The sequence below is a fragment of the Myxocyprinus asiaticus genome, chromosome 13 (genome assembly GCF_019703515.2).
Source record: "Myxocyprinus asiaticus isolate MX2 ecotype Aquarium Trade chromosome 13, UBuf_Myxa_2, whole genome shotgun sequence".
In the NCBI taxonomy this organism is placed as follows: Eukaryota; Metazoa; Chordata; class Actinopteri; order Cypriniformes; family Catostomidae; genus Myxocyprinus; species Myxocyprinus asiaticus.
Window position 1 is genome coordinate 35,871,956 of NC_059356.1, and position 17,763 is coordinate 35,889,718.

The 17,763-nt window shown below is 40.5% G+C and overlaps 1 pseudogene; it reads right to left on the minus strand.

Moving 5' to 3' along the window:
• Window positions 1-1,470: 1,470 nt before the first annotated feature.
• On the minus strand, window positions 1,471-17,763 carry LOC127450300 (60S ribosomal protein L19-like; annotated as a pseudogene).

Here is a 17,763-nt window from a genome sequence, read left to right on the forward strand (position 1 = left end):
TGCCTGATATTCACTGGCCTCTGCTACAAGACAGTCATGATGTTACCACTGTCAGAGCATTAGATGGTCACATCACTGTAAACAGCACCTTCATGATGCATGTTGTGGACTTTACCAGCATCAGCACTGTGGAGTGTGTCAACAGAAATGATCTTGGTGAGGCAGATATGACCCTTCAAGTAAACGTCATTGAAGGTAAGTAAGTTGGTAAGGGGACATTGAATAAAAACTAGTATGGATGTTTAAGTAATGTTCAAAGTGGGTTCTTAGGTATATTTCAGTATCTTATACTGAATTTTGTGTTGGTGTGTTAATGGGAAAAGAGGAAGCACAAGATGATGGATGATCTAAGAATAACTTGGAGAACTAACCTGACATGTTGCACATGTGTCAACACATTTGATGTGGTCAAATTGAATTACCATTGGAAAAAAACATTTCAATGTCCATCAGTGCCCATTTAAACACAGCAATAAGGTGACATGCAAAATTACTCCTGCATTAAAACATATTTTGAAGTTTGCAAACACTTTCTACTTTATAGTGCCTAAGACATAGACAAAAAAAAAAAAAAAAAAAACATTAAAATAAATTAATTAATTTGGTAATGATTCTTAAGTCATTTGTATGCTCTTATATTTATAGGACTCTGCATCACTTACAGTATCATATACAGGCTGCATATCAAACAGTTTATGGATGTTGACTGGATCTTCTGATAAATTATAATGCACTGTTATAGCTGTAATAGGCAATATTTACAGTATGTTAAGTGTGTCTGCATGTCTTTTATCAGAATGCATTTCTAGTACAGTATTCAAAGCTTGTTGTTACAATCACAGTTAACTACCAACTTAAACATAATAATCTCTCACTGTTTCTGCAGGATGAGAGCTAAATCTCAGACTAACAGAGGTGCCCTACAGCTCAATGGAAGAAAAACCAATAACTGAGCATGACAACAAAAACATCAAGCAAACGCTGGACTGGTTTCCTTGAGTTTGCATCGCTATCACATTGAGATTATGATCTTCCAGCAAAATGCATTTTCACATTAGCCCATTTATATGATGTTTTTAGACATCTCAATTGAAATGTACTTACATTCTTACTACATTTTACATTTATGACAATTGATGTACAGAAGTTTTTGACATGACTCATGACCTCTTCTTGTAAATTTAGAACTTACAGTCTCTTAAAAACTAATATGTTTCAAAATATCTTCCCTTTTATAATAAAACTCACTGTTGCCATTCAGAGCTTCAGACTGCTGTTGGGTTTGTAAAGTGTATTAAATGTTGCTATAAAAGATCTCAATGTCAAAAGGGCAGCCTTTTGAGAAATCTGGCCTCTCCAAAAAAATCATAATAGTAGTAAAACTTTAAGGAATTTAGATTAAAGGGCAGGGACATAAACATGCCAAAGCAAATTATTTTAATGCTATTTTTCATCAAATTATGGCATTTATTTTCAATTTGACAATTTGAACATACTATGACAAGAGTACTGTATGTAAATGGTGAACATTTACATTCATTTTAGTGGACTTCGCATGAAATACTTTTTTCTTCTTCTTTTTTTTTTAACTTTTAGATAAAGATGCAAGTTGATGCCAGAGTTTTTATACCAAGTCACTTGATCTGAGTATTTTGAGGGACCCCCTTTTCAATAGTGTTTTTCTCATAAATTACGGTCACACACACACAGGCCCTCCCTCCAGACTCTCAAATGTCTCTATCCCCCAGGATATATAAAAATCATTAAAGGGTGCTGCAGAAAAGCATTTCTGTTTTGTTTTTGTTATTAACACTTTTTATTGATTCCATCCACAAAAACAGATAAACACAACATAAAATACGGAATCAGTTATATAAATTAAACTCCTCCCCCCGAACATCCCCCCACCCGACACAAACACGCACTACAGTGGTCACTTACAATTATAACATAAACATTTTTTTTTTAAACAAACTAAAAATAAATATACTTTCAAAAAACAAGAGTGCATATACACATCAAACTAAAAATAAAAAAATCACTCTCCACTGCCCTTACCCGAGAACCCTCCAAAAAAGCTAAATATCCACCCCACTTCCTATTAAACAAATCCCATTTTCCCAACCTTCTATAAATCGCCTCCTCAAATGCCGCCACCCCACCCATCTCTCCGCACCACTCCCAAAACTAGGGTGCCCCAGCCATCTTCCACCCCCTATGAATGATTCGCCTGGCAACCATAACTCCGGCCAGGACCCAACCTTTCAAGGGGCTATCCCCAAAATTAATGACCACCCCATCACTCAAAATGCAGAGTCTGTGGCAAAATTTAAATTGTGTGTCCAAACGTCTCACATAAATCTCTGAATCTTCAACCAAAATTCTTGTATCTTAACACATCCCCAAAACACTTGGGTTGTGTCTCCGTCCAATATAATCGATGCAAAATCTTAAATTGCATCAGATGCACCCTTGCATATCTAGATGTAGACTTGACGTTTTTTAGAATCCTAGCCCACACTCCCTCCTCCAATACCAAGTTTAAATCTCTCTCCCATAAACTCTTGAGAGAAGTTGGAGCTCCGTCCCCCTCCATCCCCTCCGATCTCAACACTCTCATATAAATCATAAAGTGTACTTAGTTTTTCACACATGGCTTCTCCATTGTGGCTTTATTTTTGTTAAATAAATCATGACATGGTGTAATATGTCATGTGTTGTTGTTCATCTGAGGTTGTACTGACCTAATTTTAAGACTTGCTAAGCACCAGATGATTTTTATTATGTCCTGATATGTAAAACCATAGAATTCAAGGAGGGTTTACTTTCTTTTTCACATGACTGCAACTTCTCCAGTTAGTTTAATAGAAATGCTTTGCAATGGCAAAATAGGGGCAAAAACTCCCTGTTCAGGGGCTCTCTCAGGTGGAAGCGACCAATGAGCCAAATATCCAAGACCGAATGCATAATAATAAAACAAAATCTTGGATAGGCCTAGCCCAACTTTGTCAACCGGCCTATGTAATTTATCGAAATGTAATCTGGGATGCTTACCATTCCAAATGAAGGACTTTGCTATGCTATCAAATTGCTTAAAATAAGAGAGGGGGACATCTACATGGAGAGACTGTAGCAATTTTGGAAAACAATTCATTTTAATAACATTAACCTTCCCAATCATAGATAAATGTAATGAAGCCTTCCTGTCCACATCGCTCGAAAACCTTTTTATTAAGGGGTCAAAATTAACTCAACTAAATCACACAAATTTGCTGGGAATAAAATGCCCAAATATTTAATGCCCTGTTTGGCCCACTGGAAAACGCCCGGCTGAAAAGCCGTTACTGGGCAGTACGCTGTCAGAGCCAAAGCTTCGGATTTAGACCAATTGACTCTGTATCCTGAGAACTTAGAAAAGGAATTAATAATTCTGTGGAGGCAAGGCATAGCTCTAGTGGGGTCGGAGACAAATAATAAAATATAATCTACATAAAGCAAAAGATTATGTGCCATACCTCCTCCTTTCTTATCATGGCTGCTAATGGTTCCAGGGCAAGACAGAACAATAATGGGGAAAGAGGGCAACCCTGCTGGGTACCCCTATCCAGAGTAAAATAATCTAAAATTAATCCATTTGTTTGTACCGCCGCTACCGGGTGTCTATAAAGTAACTTAATCCATCCAATAAAAGCCTTCCCAAACCTGTATATTTCCAACATCTTAAAAAGATAATCCCATTCTACCATATCAAATACTTTTTCAAAGTCAAATGAGATGGCAGCGACTGGAGTTTGATCATTCACCACTGACCACATGATATTGATGAAACGCCTAATGTTATCAGAAGAGCTGTGGCTCCGAATAAACGCCACCTGATCTATATGTATAAGAGATGTCATAACTTTACTTAATCGGTTAGCCAAAATTTTTGACAAAATTTTAACGTCTAGCTGGATCAGGGAAATTGGACAGTAACTCTTACACTCGCTTGGATCTTTGTCCTTTTTAAGAATCAGACTGATCCGGGCTTGTGTCATGGTTGGCGGAATCTTTCCATTCTTTAATGATTCCCTATAAACTTCTAACAAAAGTGGACCCAGTTCTGTAGCATAAGATCTAAAAAACTCAGCATCAAAGCCATCTGGCCCTGGAGCCTTGCCTGTAGGCAAGGTCTTAATTACCTCATCAAGCTCCTCCAAGGTTATCTCAGAATCAAGAGGATTTTTTTGCTTCATCTGTCAGAGCCGGGATTTGAACTTGGGTCTCTGGCGCAAGAGTCTTAATTTCCACCACTGAGCCACAGAAAGGAGTTGAACCCAAAAAGGGTACAAAATGCAATTTCTTACTGACAACCACAAAACAGAAAAATCTTTAGTCCAAAAAGGATCCAAAAGGAGGGAAAAAATAATCTCCAAAGAACTCAGGTAAAAGACACCAAAAAACAGCAAAAATAAACACAGGGAAAAAACAATCCAAAAGGCTTTCAAAGTTTAGTACTTAGAACTAGAGCAGACTTACGGCAGCAACTGGCTAGGAACATCAATAACCAAGCAAAGAAACAAAAAGGAAGTGACCAGCTTAAATACACAGCCCAGAACGAGGCACATGTGAAAACAATAACACATGATACAATGGCGGGAAACTGAAATGAAACACAATGAGGGCCTCTAGTGGCCAAAATATAACATTAAAGCAAAAAACTCTGACAGGACCCCTCCCTCTAGGAACGGCTCCTGACGTTCCCTCCCGGACGACTGGACTTGCGAGCATGAAATTCTTGAATTAGTTTGGGGTCCAAGATGTCTTTGGCAGGAACCCAGGAGCGCTCCTCAGGGCCATAGCCTTCCCAGTCCACAAGATACTGCCGGGACCCACGTACTCGACGGGCATCCAGTATTCTGTGGACCGTGTAAGCTGGCTGGCCACCAATGATACGAGGAGGGGGAGGTTTACCTGTCGCAAGAAAAGGAGAAGACAAAACAGGTTTTAACAGAGAGACATGAAAAGTGGGATTTATCTTCAAAGACTTAGGCAAGTATAAACGATAAGTCACTGGGTTTACTTTCCTGGCAATCTTAAAGGGGCCAATGAACCTCTGGGAAAGTTTACGGGATTCCACCCGCAAGGGAATGTTCTTAGTGGAAAGCCAGACTCTTTGGCCGGGGCGCAGAGTGGGGGCAGGTCTGCGTCTGCGATTGGCCTGGTGCTGATACTGCTGAGAGACCATCAAGAGCTTGAGTCGGGCTTTTTTCCATGTCTGGCGGCAACGTTTAACGAACTGTTGAGCAGAGGGAACTGCAACCTCCACTTCTTGCACAACCGGCTTCCATCCCTCTAAACTCAAAAAGTTAATGTAGGCCTACGAGAGTCCCTGCGACAACTTTGCCGTCAGGTGCTTCTATACAAATTTTGTGAGACAGAATTACATATTAGAAGAAAATCTATAAAACAAACTCCAGCAAATAGGCAGAATAAACACAAAGAACATGTAGATTCATCCACATACTGTCCCGAAGGTGAATTCCTCCCAAAACAAGCTCCAGCCTCTAGCGGAACCAACACACACACAAAAGTATATAAATTAAATAAATTAAAAAAAAAAAAAAAACGTTCAGTTTCCTCCGGCAGTCAAACTAATGTTCAGTGAGCCGGCTGTTTCATAAATGCAGCAGATTACCTAATCCTTCCAATGTCCTGCAAAAAAAATATTCCACAAATCAAACTCCATCCAATAGGAGGCACAAGTACAAAGAACGATCAGATTCATCCACAACTGTCCTGAAGGAGTGTTATTCCACAAAACAAACTCCAGCCGCTAGGCGGAACCATCAAAAGAAGAAAAAAAGGCACCATGTTTCCTCGGACAGTCAAGTGTATGTTCAGCGAGTCAAGCTCACTCGGAAGCAACATGAAAATCACCAAAATAACTTACTCATTCCAATGACTTTATGAAAGACATCACTTGTTGTGGGCATGTAAATACGTTGCGGCCATCCTTAGTATCTATTCTCAATTTGTACGGAAACATCAATGCAAAAGCGATCTTCCGTTGATGTAAGAGTTTCTTGCATTCCTTGAATCTATCACGTTTCTCTCTTGACGAATTTGCAAAGTCTGGGAACAAGAAAATGCTGTACTTCTTCCAAGAAAGCCTTCCTTTACTCCTCGCCTCGCGCAACACGAGATCTTTATCGGATGATTTCAGAAATTTGGCCAGAATTGATCGGTGCCTGTCTCCCTCCGTGGATCTCTGAGCCAGGTCCTTGTGAGCTCGCTCGATTTCCAGCTTGTGGCCTGTTATGTCGAGCAGACTCGGGAAGAGCTCGTCTAGGAATTTCACCATATCTCTGCCTTCCTCATGCTCAGGAATTCCAACAATTCAGACGTTGTTTCATCGATTACCATTCTCTAAATCCTCCAGTTTTTCCCAAACGTGCTGCAAGTCTGTCTTGGTCGCTAGCGGATTAGCAGCTAATTCCCTCTCCGATGACTCCAGATAATTGATCTGTTTCTCGACATCCGACAATCTTGTAACCAACTCAGAGAATTTAGCCTCCATTGCCGTAATCAATCGACACATTACAGCAAGATCCTCCAAGTCCGCTACGACCTTCGTCAGCATCACAGACATCCTGGACAGTTGACTTTGAATTTCTCCCGCCGCACCATCCAAATTGAGACCCTGGTCTGCGGCCCTGTCAGGGATATCATCTTGAGCACGTAAGTGCCTTTTAATGACTCCAGAGCCCGATGATTTTGAATTCTTTGACATACTGTCTTCATAGAAAAGTTATGAAACAGAGTGTATCGTGTCTCACTGGTTTTGGACACAAAAAGAATTAAAAATTAGCAAAGTGCGCAGAGCTCACAGTTCACACGTCCGACCCTCGCATGGCGTCATGCGACTCTTTTCGACATTTCACATTCCTAAAGTAGAGTAGTGATCCTAACTGACCTAAGACAGGGAATGTTTTCTATGATTAAATGTCAGGAATTGTGAAAAACTGAGTTTAAATGTATTTGGCTAAGGTGTATGTAAACTTCTGACTTCAACTGTACAGCCACACATCCACTCTTGATAGCATATGCGGTATAATAAATTACAATAAGAGACAATACATTTATATTTATTTTCATCATTTAGTGAACTAAAGAACATTTAGGAAATAACAAAAAGACAATCTTATTTCTTGGTCTCTTCATCTTTTGAAAGAGTTTTAATGATTTCCTCTTTCTTAGCCTGCTGCCTCTCCTCCCGGCGCTTCCGTGCCTCCCGTGTCTTTGTGTGACGGGCTTCTGCCTGATCACTGCAGAGGAAAAGGACACACAGATTAGCTCATAGAATGCCCCCAGTTTTATTAGCGACTTCACAGCAGAGTATCAAACCCTGTGTTTTCATAATATTTACAGCTAAGTGCCATAGAAGATTTCACTCATTGACATCTTGGTAATGTAGTTTGGACACTTACGCCAACAGCTTCTTGCGGGCCTTGTCTGCTTTGAGCTTATGTATGTGCTCCATCAAGATACGTTTATTCTTGAACACGTTGCCCTTTGCCCTCAGATACAAGCTGTGGTACCTGAAGGAGAAATAGGAATGTTAACAAATACATTGATTAATTTGTGGATCCTCAGGCTCAGACTCTGTATGCTTTTTGTGTTAAGAAAAACAGATCTAGCCAAATCTGCAGTCATAAATCTGCAGTCACAACAAAATACTAAATGTAGGACACTCTAGTTACTGTGGCTAATTTTTGACTTACTGCTCTTTTTTGTATTTAAATTTTACTAATAAGGTTTTAGGGTACAATGGTCCTTATTCAAGTAACACAAGCAGAACGATTTTCTGAGTAAACGTGTAAAACCATTCATCACTAAATAACCTCCTTGAATGCAACAATTTACATAAAGATTTTATTTTTATTTTTACAAAATTGATACATAAATGAATTCTGCTCATGCAGAATGCGTCTCTCACATGTGCCTGTCGATCTTCTTGGACTCTCTGTAACGTCTCAGGAGTCGTCGCAGAATACGCATGCGTCTCATCCAGCACAGCTTCTCTGGCATCCGAGCATTTGCTGTACCCTTTCTCTTACCTGCAAATAATTATGGTCAATCAAAACACACTTAAAATCAAGCAGGTCGTGCCTATTATTGGCTGCTCATGAATAGAACACTTGAAGTCATTCAAACGTTTTTTCTTTTTTTATTAACAATTTTTATTGATTCACATAAATGTACCTCATAGAACAAAACATATATACATAGAATCAAATTAACCCCAACTATTACTCCTCCCCCTCCCAATCCCACCCTAACCCCAGCAACATAACAGTGGTCTTAAATGACATAGACACACATGTACACACATAAAAAAAAAAAATACATAAATAAACTAAAAAAAAAAACACAACAACAATAATCACACATCCACAAATGACAAATACCCGCCCCATTTCTCCACGAACACTTTATACCTCCCCGTTCCTCTGAATGTAACTTCCTCAAAGGCCGCCACCCTTCCCATCTCCGAGCACCACTCCTGAAAAGAGGGTGCTCCAGCCAACCTCCAGCCCCTCAAAATGATCTGCCTGGTGATCATGACACTGGTTAAGACCCAATTCTTTATGTGTCTACTTACAATGTCAATGACCACCCCATCACCCAAGATACAAAGTCTGGGGCAGAATAATACCTGAATACCTAACACCTTGCATATCAGATTCTGCACCTTTAACCAAAACTTTTGAATTTCAACACACCCCCAAAAGACATGGGTTAAATCTCCATACTCTGATTGGCATCTCCAGCAGGTGGGTGTGTCTTTAAGACCAAGCCTATACAAATTTAGAGGGGGTCCAATAGAACTGATGTAAAATCTTGAATTGTATAAGGTGCACCCTTGCAGTTGTTTTTGTTTTTTAAAATCCTAGCCCATTCTCCCTCCTCCAATTCCAGGTCTAAATCCCTCTCCCATAATCTTTTGAGAGTGGTTGAGACTCTGTCCCCCAGACTCTGAATTAATAAGGAGTAATACACTGATACCTCATGGCCTTTTCCAAAAGCAGAAATCACCTCTCCCAGAGTATCTGCCGCTCTAGGGGGGTGTATGCTATTCCCAAAAATAGTACAGAGCAAGTGTCGTAGCTGAATATATCTAAAAAACTGAGATCTGGGGATCCCAAAATATTGAACCAAATTTTCAAAGGATCTCATCACACCACTCTCATAAAGATCACCGAGTGTATTAACCCCCCTCGTAATCCACTCAGACCAACAAAAAGTGGACTTATTAATGCATAGTTTGGGGTTTAGTCATAGGCTCGAGGCAACATTTAGATAAATATCTGAATTAAACACTCTGGACACTTTTGTCCATACGGAGTGCAAATGTGAAATAACGGGGTGTGATTTAACTTCTCTGGTTAGTTTGATGGAAAGGCTTTGCAATGGCAAAATAGGGGCAAGAAGTTCTTGTTCAATGCAAAACCAGGGAGGGGCTCTTTCAGGTGGAAGCGACCAATGAGCCAAATGTCTGAGACCGAATGCATAATAATAAAACAGAATCTTGGGTAGGTCTAGCCCACCTTTGTCCATCGGCCTATGTAACTTATTAAAATTTAATCTGGCACGCTTACCATTCCAAATGAAGGACTTCGCTACGCTATCAAATTGCCTGAAATAAGAGAGGGGGACATCTATAGGGAGAGATTGTAACAGGTAGTTGAATTTTGGAATACAATTCATTTTAATTACATTAACCTTCCCAATCATCGATAAGTGTAATGAAGCCCACCAGTCCACATCATTCGAAAACCTTTTTATTAAGGGATCAAAATTAACTCTGACTAAATCAGACAAATTTGCTGGGAATAAAATTCCCAAATACTTAATGCCCTGTTTGGGCCACTGGAAGGTGCCGGCTGGAAGGCCGTTACTGGACAGTACGCTGTCAAAGCCAAAGCTTCGGATTTAGACCAATTGACTTTGTATCCTGAGAACTTGGAAAAGGAATTAATAATTCTGTGGAGGCAAGGCATAGATCTAGTGGGGTCGGAGACGAATAATAAAATATCATCCGCTGTAAAGCAGAAGCTTATGCACCACACCTCCCGCAATCACCCTTGGAAAATCATCCTCCTTTCTTATCGCGGCTGCTAATGGTTCCAGGGCAAGACAGAACAATAATGGGGAAAGTGGGCAACCCTGCCGAGTGCCCCTATTCAGAGTAAAATAATCTGAAATTAGTCCATTTGTTAGTTCCGCTGCTACAGGGTGTCTATAAAGTAACTTAATCCAACCGATAAAAGTACTCCCAAACTCATACATTTCCAAAATCTCATTCTACCATATCAAACGCCTTTTCGGCGTCAAGTGAGATGGCAGCGACCGGAGATTGATCATTCGCTACTGACCACAAGATATTGATGAAACGCCTAATGTTATCAGAAGACTTACGGCCCTGAATAAACCCCACCTGATCTATATATATAAGTAATGTCATAACTTTACTTAATCGGTTAGCCAGAATTTTTGACAACATTTTTACATCTAACTGGATCAGGGAGATTGGACGGTAACTTTTACACTCACTTGGATCTTTGTCCTTTTTTAGAATCAGACTGATCCGGGCTTGTGCCAAGGTTGGCGGGAGCTTTCCATTTTTAATGATTACGTATAAACTTCTAACAAAAGTGAAGCCAGATCTGTAGCATAAGATTTGAAAAACTCAGCGGCAAAACCGTCAGGCCCCGGAGCCTTGCCTGTAGGCAGGGTCTTAATTACCTCATCAAGCTCCTCCAAGGTTATCTCAGAATCAAGAGAATTTTTTTACTCAGTCGTCAATTTAGGGAGTTCTAATGGTTCCACAAAGTTTCTAATAACTTCATCAGTAGACGAAGACGTGGAACTATAGCGATCAAGATAGAATTCTTTAAAAGCATCATTAATATCAATGGCCGAGGTAAATATTTCACCACCAGCAGATTTCACTGAGGGAATGGTAGAAAAAGACTCTCTTTGCTTTATATATTTAGCCAAAAGTTTTCCTGCTTTGTCCCCCGACTCAAAGTATGACTGTCTTGCCCTGAATAACCAAAACTCCACTTTCCGCGACAAAATAGTATTATATATATATATTTCAATCGGGTCAATTCTCTGAGGCCATCACGACAAACGGCGATTCAGCTCTGCCTCTGCACTTTTAATATTTCCTTCCAACTCCGCGAATTCTCGCCTTAAGTGCCTCCCAAGCCACACCCACAGAGGATACTGAGGACCAGTTGGTCTCCATATAAACACTGATTTCAGTCTTTAACATTTGTTGGAAATCAGGATTTTGTAAAAGGGATACATTAAGGTGCCAACTATATGATTTATTTTTCTCTATATGTGGCATCACCTCTAAACTCACCAGGGCATGATCTGAGACTAAGATGTTTCCAATTGAGCAATCAACAACAGATGAAATGAGGGACTTAGATATCAAGAAAAAAATCTATTCTAGAATAAATCTTATGGACTGATGAAAAAAATGTATAGTCCCTACCAGATGGGTTCAAAAGTCTCCAAATATCTGTAAGACCCAAGATATTTACACATCCTGTGAAGCATCACTGTTGTTCTAGGGGGCTTTCACACTTTTGATTCACTGTGATCAAGGACTGAGTCCATCAACAGATTAAAGTCTCCTCCCAATATTATATCATGAGGGGTGCCAGCGGCTTGCAACATCCCTTCAAGATCTAAAAAAAAAAGCCCTGATCATCAGCATTAGGTGCGTAAAAATTTGCCAAAATCAACCTTTGCCCCTGAATTTCAGCTAAAACAATAATTACTCTCCCTACTTTATCTTTAATCTGTTTGAGACATTTGAATTGTAGATGCTTATTTACCAATATAATGACTCCCTTGCTCTTACTTGAGCCAGCACTAAAAAAAAACATGTCCACCCCATATCTTCCCAAATTTTTTAGCTTCCTGCAGGGAAAGATGCATTTCTTGAAGAAACACTATATCATATTTCTTACATTTAAGTAATAACCTTCCTTCTTTTTATAGGGTGCCCCAACCCATTTACATTCCATGTGGAGAGAGATAGTACACTCATTTTAACAATTGACATTTTGATATAGTAGAAAAAATTAATTGTGTGACAAAAATAAAATAATACAGACCACATTTGCCATTAGTGAAACAATCAAACCCCTAACTTCCCCCCGAACAAAACAAACAGAAAAAAGAAAAACGTGCGCATTAACCCCGCGCACGACAGCACCAACCGGCGACGATCCTTCTAAACTCAAAAGGTCCATTAACGCCCATGAGCCCCCACGACAACTTTGCCATCGGAATGCGCGATTTTACCTCACAAATTTGTTTGTTTTACTTTGTACAAATTTTACTTTGTAAAATAAACCCCAGCCAATAGGCAAAATGAACACAAAGAACATGTAGATTCATTCACAGAACTGTCTCAAAAGTGTGATCCTCCACAAAACAAATTCCAGCCGTTATAAAAACGTTCAGATTCCTCAGACAGACAAACAAATGATCAGTGAGCCAGCTTTTATGAGTTCAGCAGATGACATAATCATTCCTGTGTCCCGTAAAAATACTCAACAAAACAAACTCCAGCCAGCAGGAGGCATAAGCACGAAGAACGAAAGATTAATCCCCAGCTGTTCCAAAGGAGTGTTATTCAACAGAACATACTCCAGCTGCTAGGCGGAACCAACGCAAAAAGAAACAAATCAGGCATTCCGGTTCCCCGGATGATCAAGTCAATTCACTCGGAGGCCGCATAAAAGTATATCCGTCAACTTTATAAAAGACATCCTTTGTGTGAGCAGCATGTAGATATTTTGTGGTCATCCGTAGTGTCCACTTTCAAACTGGCTGGGAACTTCAATGAAAAATTATCTTCCGTCAATGCAAAAGTTTCTTTAAGGAAAAGTGTTATTCACAAAACAAACTCCAGCCGCTAGGCGGAGCCAACGCAGAAAGAAACCAAAATGACGCCCAGCTTCCTCAAAAGCCAGCGTAAGTACAGCGAGTCGACCCACTCACATGAGAAACATCTGATGGTTTACTCACCCATTGATTCTATAAAAGACATTGCCTGATTGGGACATGTAAATACTTTGGACCGTCCTTCGCTTCTATTCTTAGCTTGGCCGGAAACATTCATGCAAAAGTGATCTTAGGTTGATGCAAGAGTTTCTTGCATTCCCCGAACCGATCGCGTTTCTCTCTCGTCGAACTCGCAAAGTCCGGGAACAAAAAAAACATTACGATTCCTCCAAGAAAGCTTTCCTTTGCTCCTCGCCTGGCGCAACACAAGATCTTTATCGGATGATCTCAGAAATCTGGCCAGGATTGATCAGGGCCTGTCTCCCTCAGCAGATCTGCGAGCAGGGACTCTGTGAGCTCGCTCGATTTCCAGCTTGTGGCCTGTTATGTCGAGCAGACTCGGGAAGAGCTCGTCCAGGAATTTCACCATATCTCTGCCCTCTTCATGCTCAGGAATTCCAACTATTTGAACGTTATTCCTGCGGCTTCTATTCTCAAGATCTTCAAGCTTTTCAAGAACCCGTTCCAAATCAACTTTGGTCGGATGATTCCTTCTCCGAACACTTTAAATAATCGATTGGTCTCTCAACATTAGTCACTCTTGTAACTAACTCAGAGAATTTTATTTCCATCACCGTAATCGATCGACGTATCAAGTCAGCAAGAACCTTCGTCAGCATTACCGACATGTTGGACAACTGACACTGGATCTCCTCTCCCGCCGCGCCATCTAAATCGAGTCCCCGGTCTGTAGGCCTGTCGGGGCTTTCATCCTGAACACGTAAGTGTCGTTTAATGTCTCCAGAGCCCGAGGATTTTGATTTCTTTGCCATGTTTTACCTCAAAGAGCAAATGTGTAACTGGGTGTATCGAATTTCACCAGATTATAACATGAGAATAATTAAAAATTAGCAATGTGCGCAGAGCTCGTCACTCACACGTCTGCTTCTTACATGGCATCACGTGACTCAAAACTCATTTTTTAACCAGTCCACAGATTTCATTTGAGCAAACTTTAGTTTTGGCAAGTCATTTAGGACATCTACTTTGTGCATGACACGAGTCATTTTTCCAACAATTGTTTACTGACAGATTGTTTCACTTTTAATTGACTATATCACAATTCCAGTGGGTCAGAAGTTTACATACACTAAGTTAACTGTGCTTTTAAGCAGCTTGGAAAATTCCAGAAAATGATGTCAAGCCTTTAGGTAATTAGCCAATTAGCTTCTGATAGGCTAATTGGCATCAATTAGAGGTGTACCTGTGGATGTGTTTTAAGGCCTACCTTCAAACTCAGTGCCTCTTTGCTTGACATCATAGGAAAATCAAAAGAAATCAGTCAAGACCTCAGAAAAAAAAAATTGTGGACCTCCACATGTCTGGTTCATCCTTGGGAACAATTTCCAAACACCTGAAGGTACCACGTTCATCTGTACAAACAATAGTACTCAAGTATAAACACCATGGGACCATGCAGCCATCATACCGCTCAGGAAGGAGACGCATTGGCTGTGGGGATTGAACCAGCAACTACCAGTTTATGATTTTTGTGTCAGATTACCAGTTATGTGCTTTAGCCCACTATGCCACCACCACTCACAGACAGATTGTTTCACCTGTAGTTGACTATATCACAATTCCAGTGGGTCAGAAGTTTACATACACTAAGTTAACTGTGCCTTTAAGCAGCTTGGAAAATTCCAGAAAATGATGTCAATTTCTTTTTTCACATTTTAGAATAATAGTGAAGTCATCACAACTATGGAGTAATAGAAATGGAAATATGGGAAATATGCTGTGACTAAAAAAATCCAAAATAAATCAAAACTGTTATATTTTAGCATCTTCAAATTGGCCACACTTTGCCTAGATTTTGCAGATATGTACTTTTGGCATTTTCTCAACCAACTTCTTGAGGTATCACCCTGGGATGCTTTTTAAACAGTATTGAAGGAGTTCCCATCTATATGCTGGGCACTTAGTGGCTGCTTTTCTTAATTATTCAGTCCAAGTCATCCATTTCAAAACTTTTTTTTTTTTTAATAAAATTTTATTTTTGTAATTAAATTAATATGTTGGCACGATTATATTTTTGTCTACAAAACTCATTTCAAACATTTAAGCATACGCCTTCAGAGCAAAAGGTTTTTAAGACCATGAGAAACATTTCATGGTAGTGTATATCCACAGTAAAACGAGTCCTATATTGACATAACTTGAAAGGCTGCTCAGCAAGGAATAAGCCACTGCTCCAAAATCACCATAAAAAAGCCAGACTACAGTTTGCAAGTGCACATGGGGACAAAGATCTTACTTTTCAGAGAAATGACCTCTGGTCTGATGAAACAAAAATTGAACTGTTTGTCCATAATGACCATCGTTATGTTTGGAGGAAAAAGGGTGAGGCTTGCAAGCCGAAGAACACCATCCCCACCGTGAAGCATGGGGGTGGCAGTATCATGTTGTGGGGGTGCTTTGCTGCAGGAGGGACTGGTGCACTTCACAAAATAGATGGCATCATGAGGAAGGAAAAAGATGTGGATATATTGAAGCAGCATCTCAAAACATCAGCCAGGAAGTTAAAGCTCGGTCGCAAATGGGTTTTCCAAATGGACAATGACCCCAAGCATATCTCCAAAGTTGTGGTAAAATGGCTTAAGGACAACAAAGTCAAGGTATTGGAGTGGCCATCACAAAGCCCTGACCTCAGTCCAATAGAAAATTTGTGGGCAGAACTGAAAAGGCGTGTGCGAGCAAGGAGGCCTACAAACCTGTCTCAGTTACACCAGTTCTGTCTGGAGGAATGGGCCAAAATTCCAGCAACTTATTGTGAGAAGCTTGTGGAAGGCTACCCAATACGTTTGACCCAAGTTAAACAATTTAAAGGCAATGCTACCAAATACTAACAAAGTCTATGTAAACTTCTGACCCACTGGGAATGTGATGAAATAAATAAAAGCTGAAATAAATCATTCTCTCTACTATTATTCTGACATTTCACATTCTTTTTTTTTTTCTCCCCTGTTCTCCCCAATTTGGAATGCCCAATTCCCAATGCGCTCCAAGTCCTCATGGTGGCATAGTGACTCCCCTCTATCCGGATGGCGGAGGACGAATCTCAGTTGCCTCTGCGTCTGAGACCGTCAATCCACGCATTTTATCACGTGGCTTGTTGAGAACGTTACTGCGGAGACGTAGCGTGTGGAGACCCACACTATTCTCTGCGGCATCCACGCACAACTCACCACGCGCTCCACCGAGAGCGAGAACCACACATTATAGCAACCACGAGGTTACCCCATGTGACTCTACCCTCCTTAGCAACCGGGCCAATTGGTTGCTTAGGAAGCCTGACTGGAGTCACTCAGCATGCCCTGGATTCGAACTTGTGACTCCAGGTGTGGTAGTCAGCATCTTTACTCGCTAAGCAACCCAATTGTGTCAAGTTAAACTCATTTTGAAATGTAGGAAAACAGGTCTCGAGATCCATGCATTCCGAATTGCAGTCTGTCCAGCTGTGTTTGAATGCAAGAACACATCCTCATCTTATGCAATCGCTAGTGGAGATTTGCTTACTGCCCCCTGCTGAAAAAAGGTGGTACTTCAAGCTTGAATGGCTCTTGACTCCAGCCAGGTCTCCTAAGCAACCAAACTGGCCCAGCTGCTAGGGAGGGTAGAGTCACATGTGATAACCTCCTCGTGGTCGCTATAATTTTGTTCTCGCTCTTGGTGGGGCATGTGGCGAGTTGGGCGTGGGTGATGCCTCCACACACGCTATGTCTCCGAGTTAACGGGCTCAACAAGCCACGTGATAAGATGTGCGGATTGACGGTCTCAGACGCGGAGGCAACTGAGATTCGTCCTTCGCCACCTGGATTGAGGCAAGTCACTACACTAACCACGAGGACTTAGAGCGCATTGGGAATTCCAAATTGGGGAGAAAATAAAATAAAAAATGAAAAAAATAAAATAAAAGCTTGAATGGCTCTGATGGTAGAAGTAATCCTTATTACAGTTTGGGGTCATGATTAATTGCATAATTTTTTATACAATTAAATCACACTGAATTAACACATTAAATTGACAGCCCTAATTTCCATTCATTTTCTTCATAGGCATTTTAGAAAATTCTTCAATAGAGTTCTAAGCCTTGAACCAAACCAAACAGCTCCAAGACAAATAACAACATTGCAACATTTTAATCAAAGTAAATAAGTGTTTGAAAACCAGAGGAAAGACTGTGTACCTAACATTTTTTATCTAGACAAGTCAGTGTGCCATTGGATTCTCAAGGGCCCATCTGCTGTGTCAGGCTACATGCTGCAATTGATAAACAACATTAAACTTGTACACACCTATGCCCATGTGACGGCCCTTCCGGCGTGCCAGAGTATTCTTACGGCATCGAGCACGAGAGTGAACGATAACCGGCTTTTTGATGATCAGACCATCCTTCACCAACTTACGAATCTGCTGCCCTAAGGGTAGAAAGACAGACATCATTGCAAATGCTATATTTTTGCAGTAAGGCATTAGAAGAGAGTTTCCCATTTTATTCAATAAGGTCTGAATTGCTTACGGGAGTTGGCGTTGGCAATTTTTTGGGTTTTCATTTGGGTCCAGCCATACCTTCTTCTTGCCACAGTGCAAAACGCTGGATGCCAGTCTCTTCTGAAGCCTGAGCAT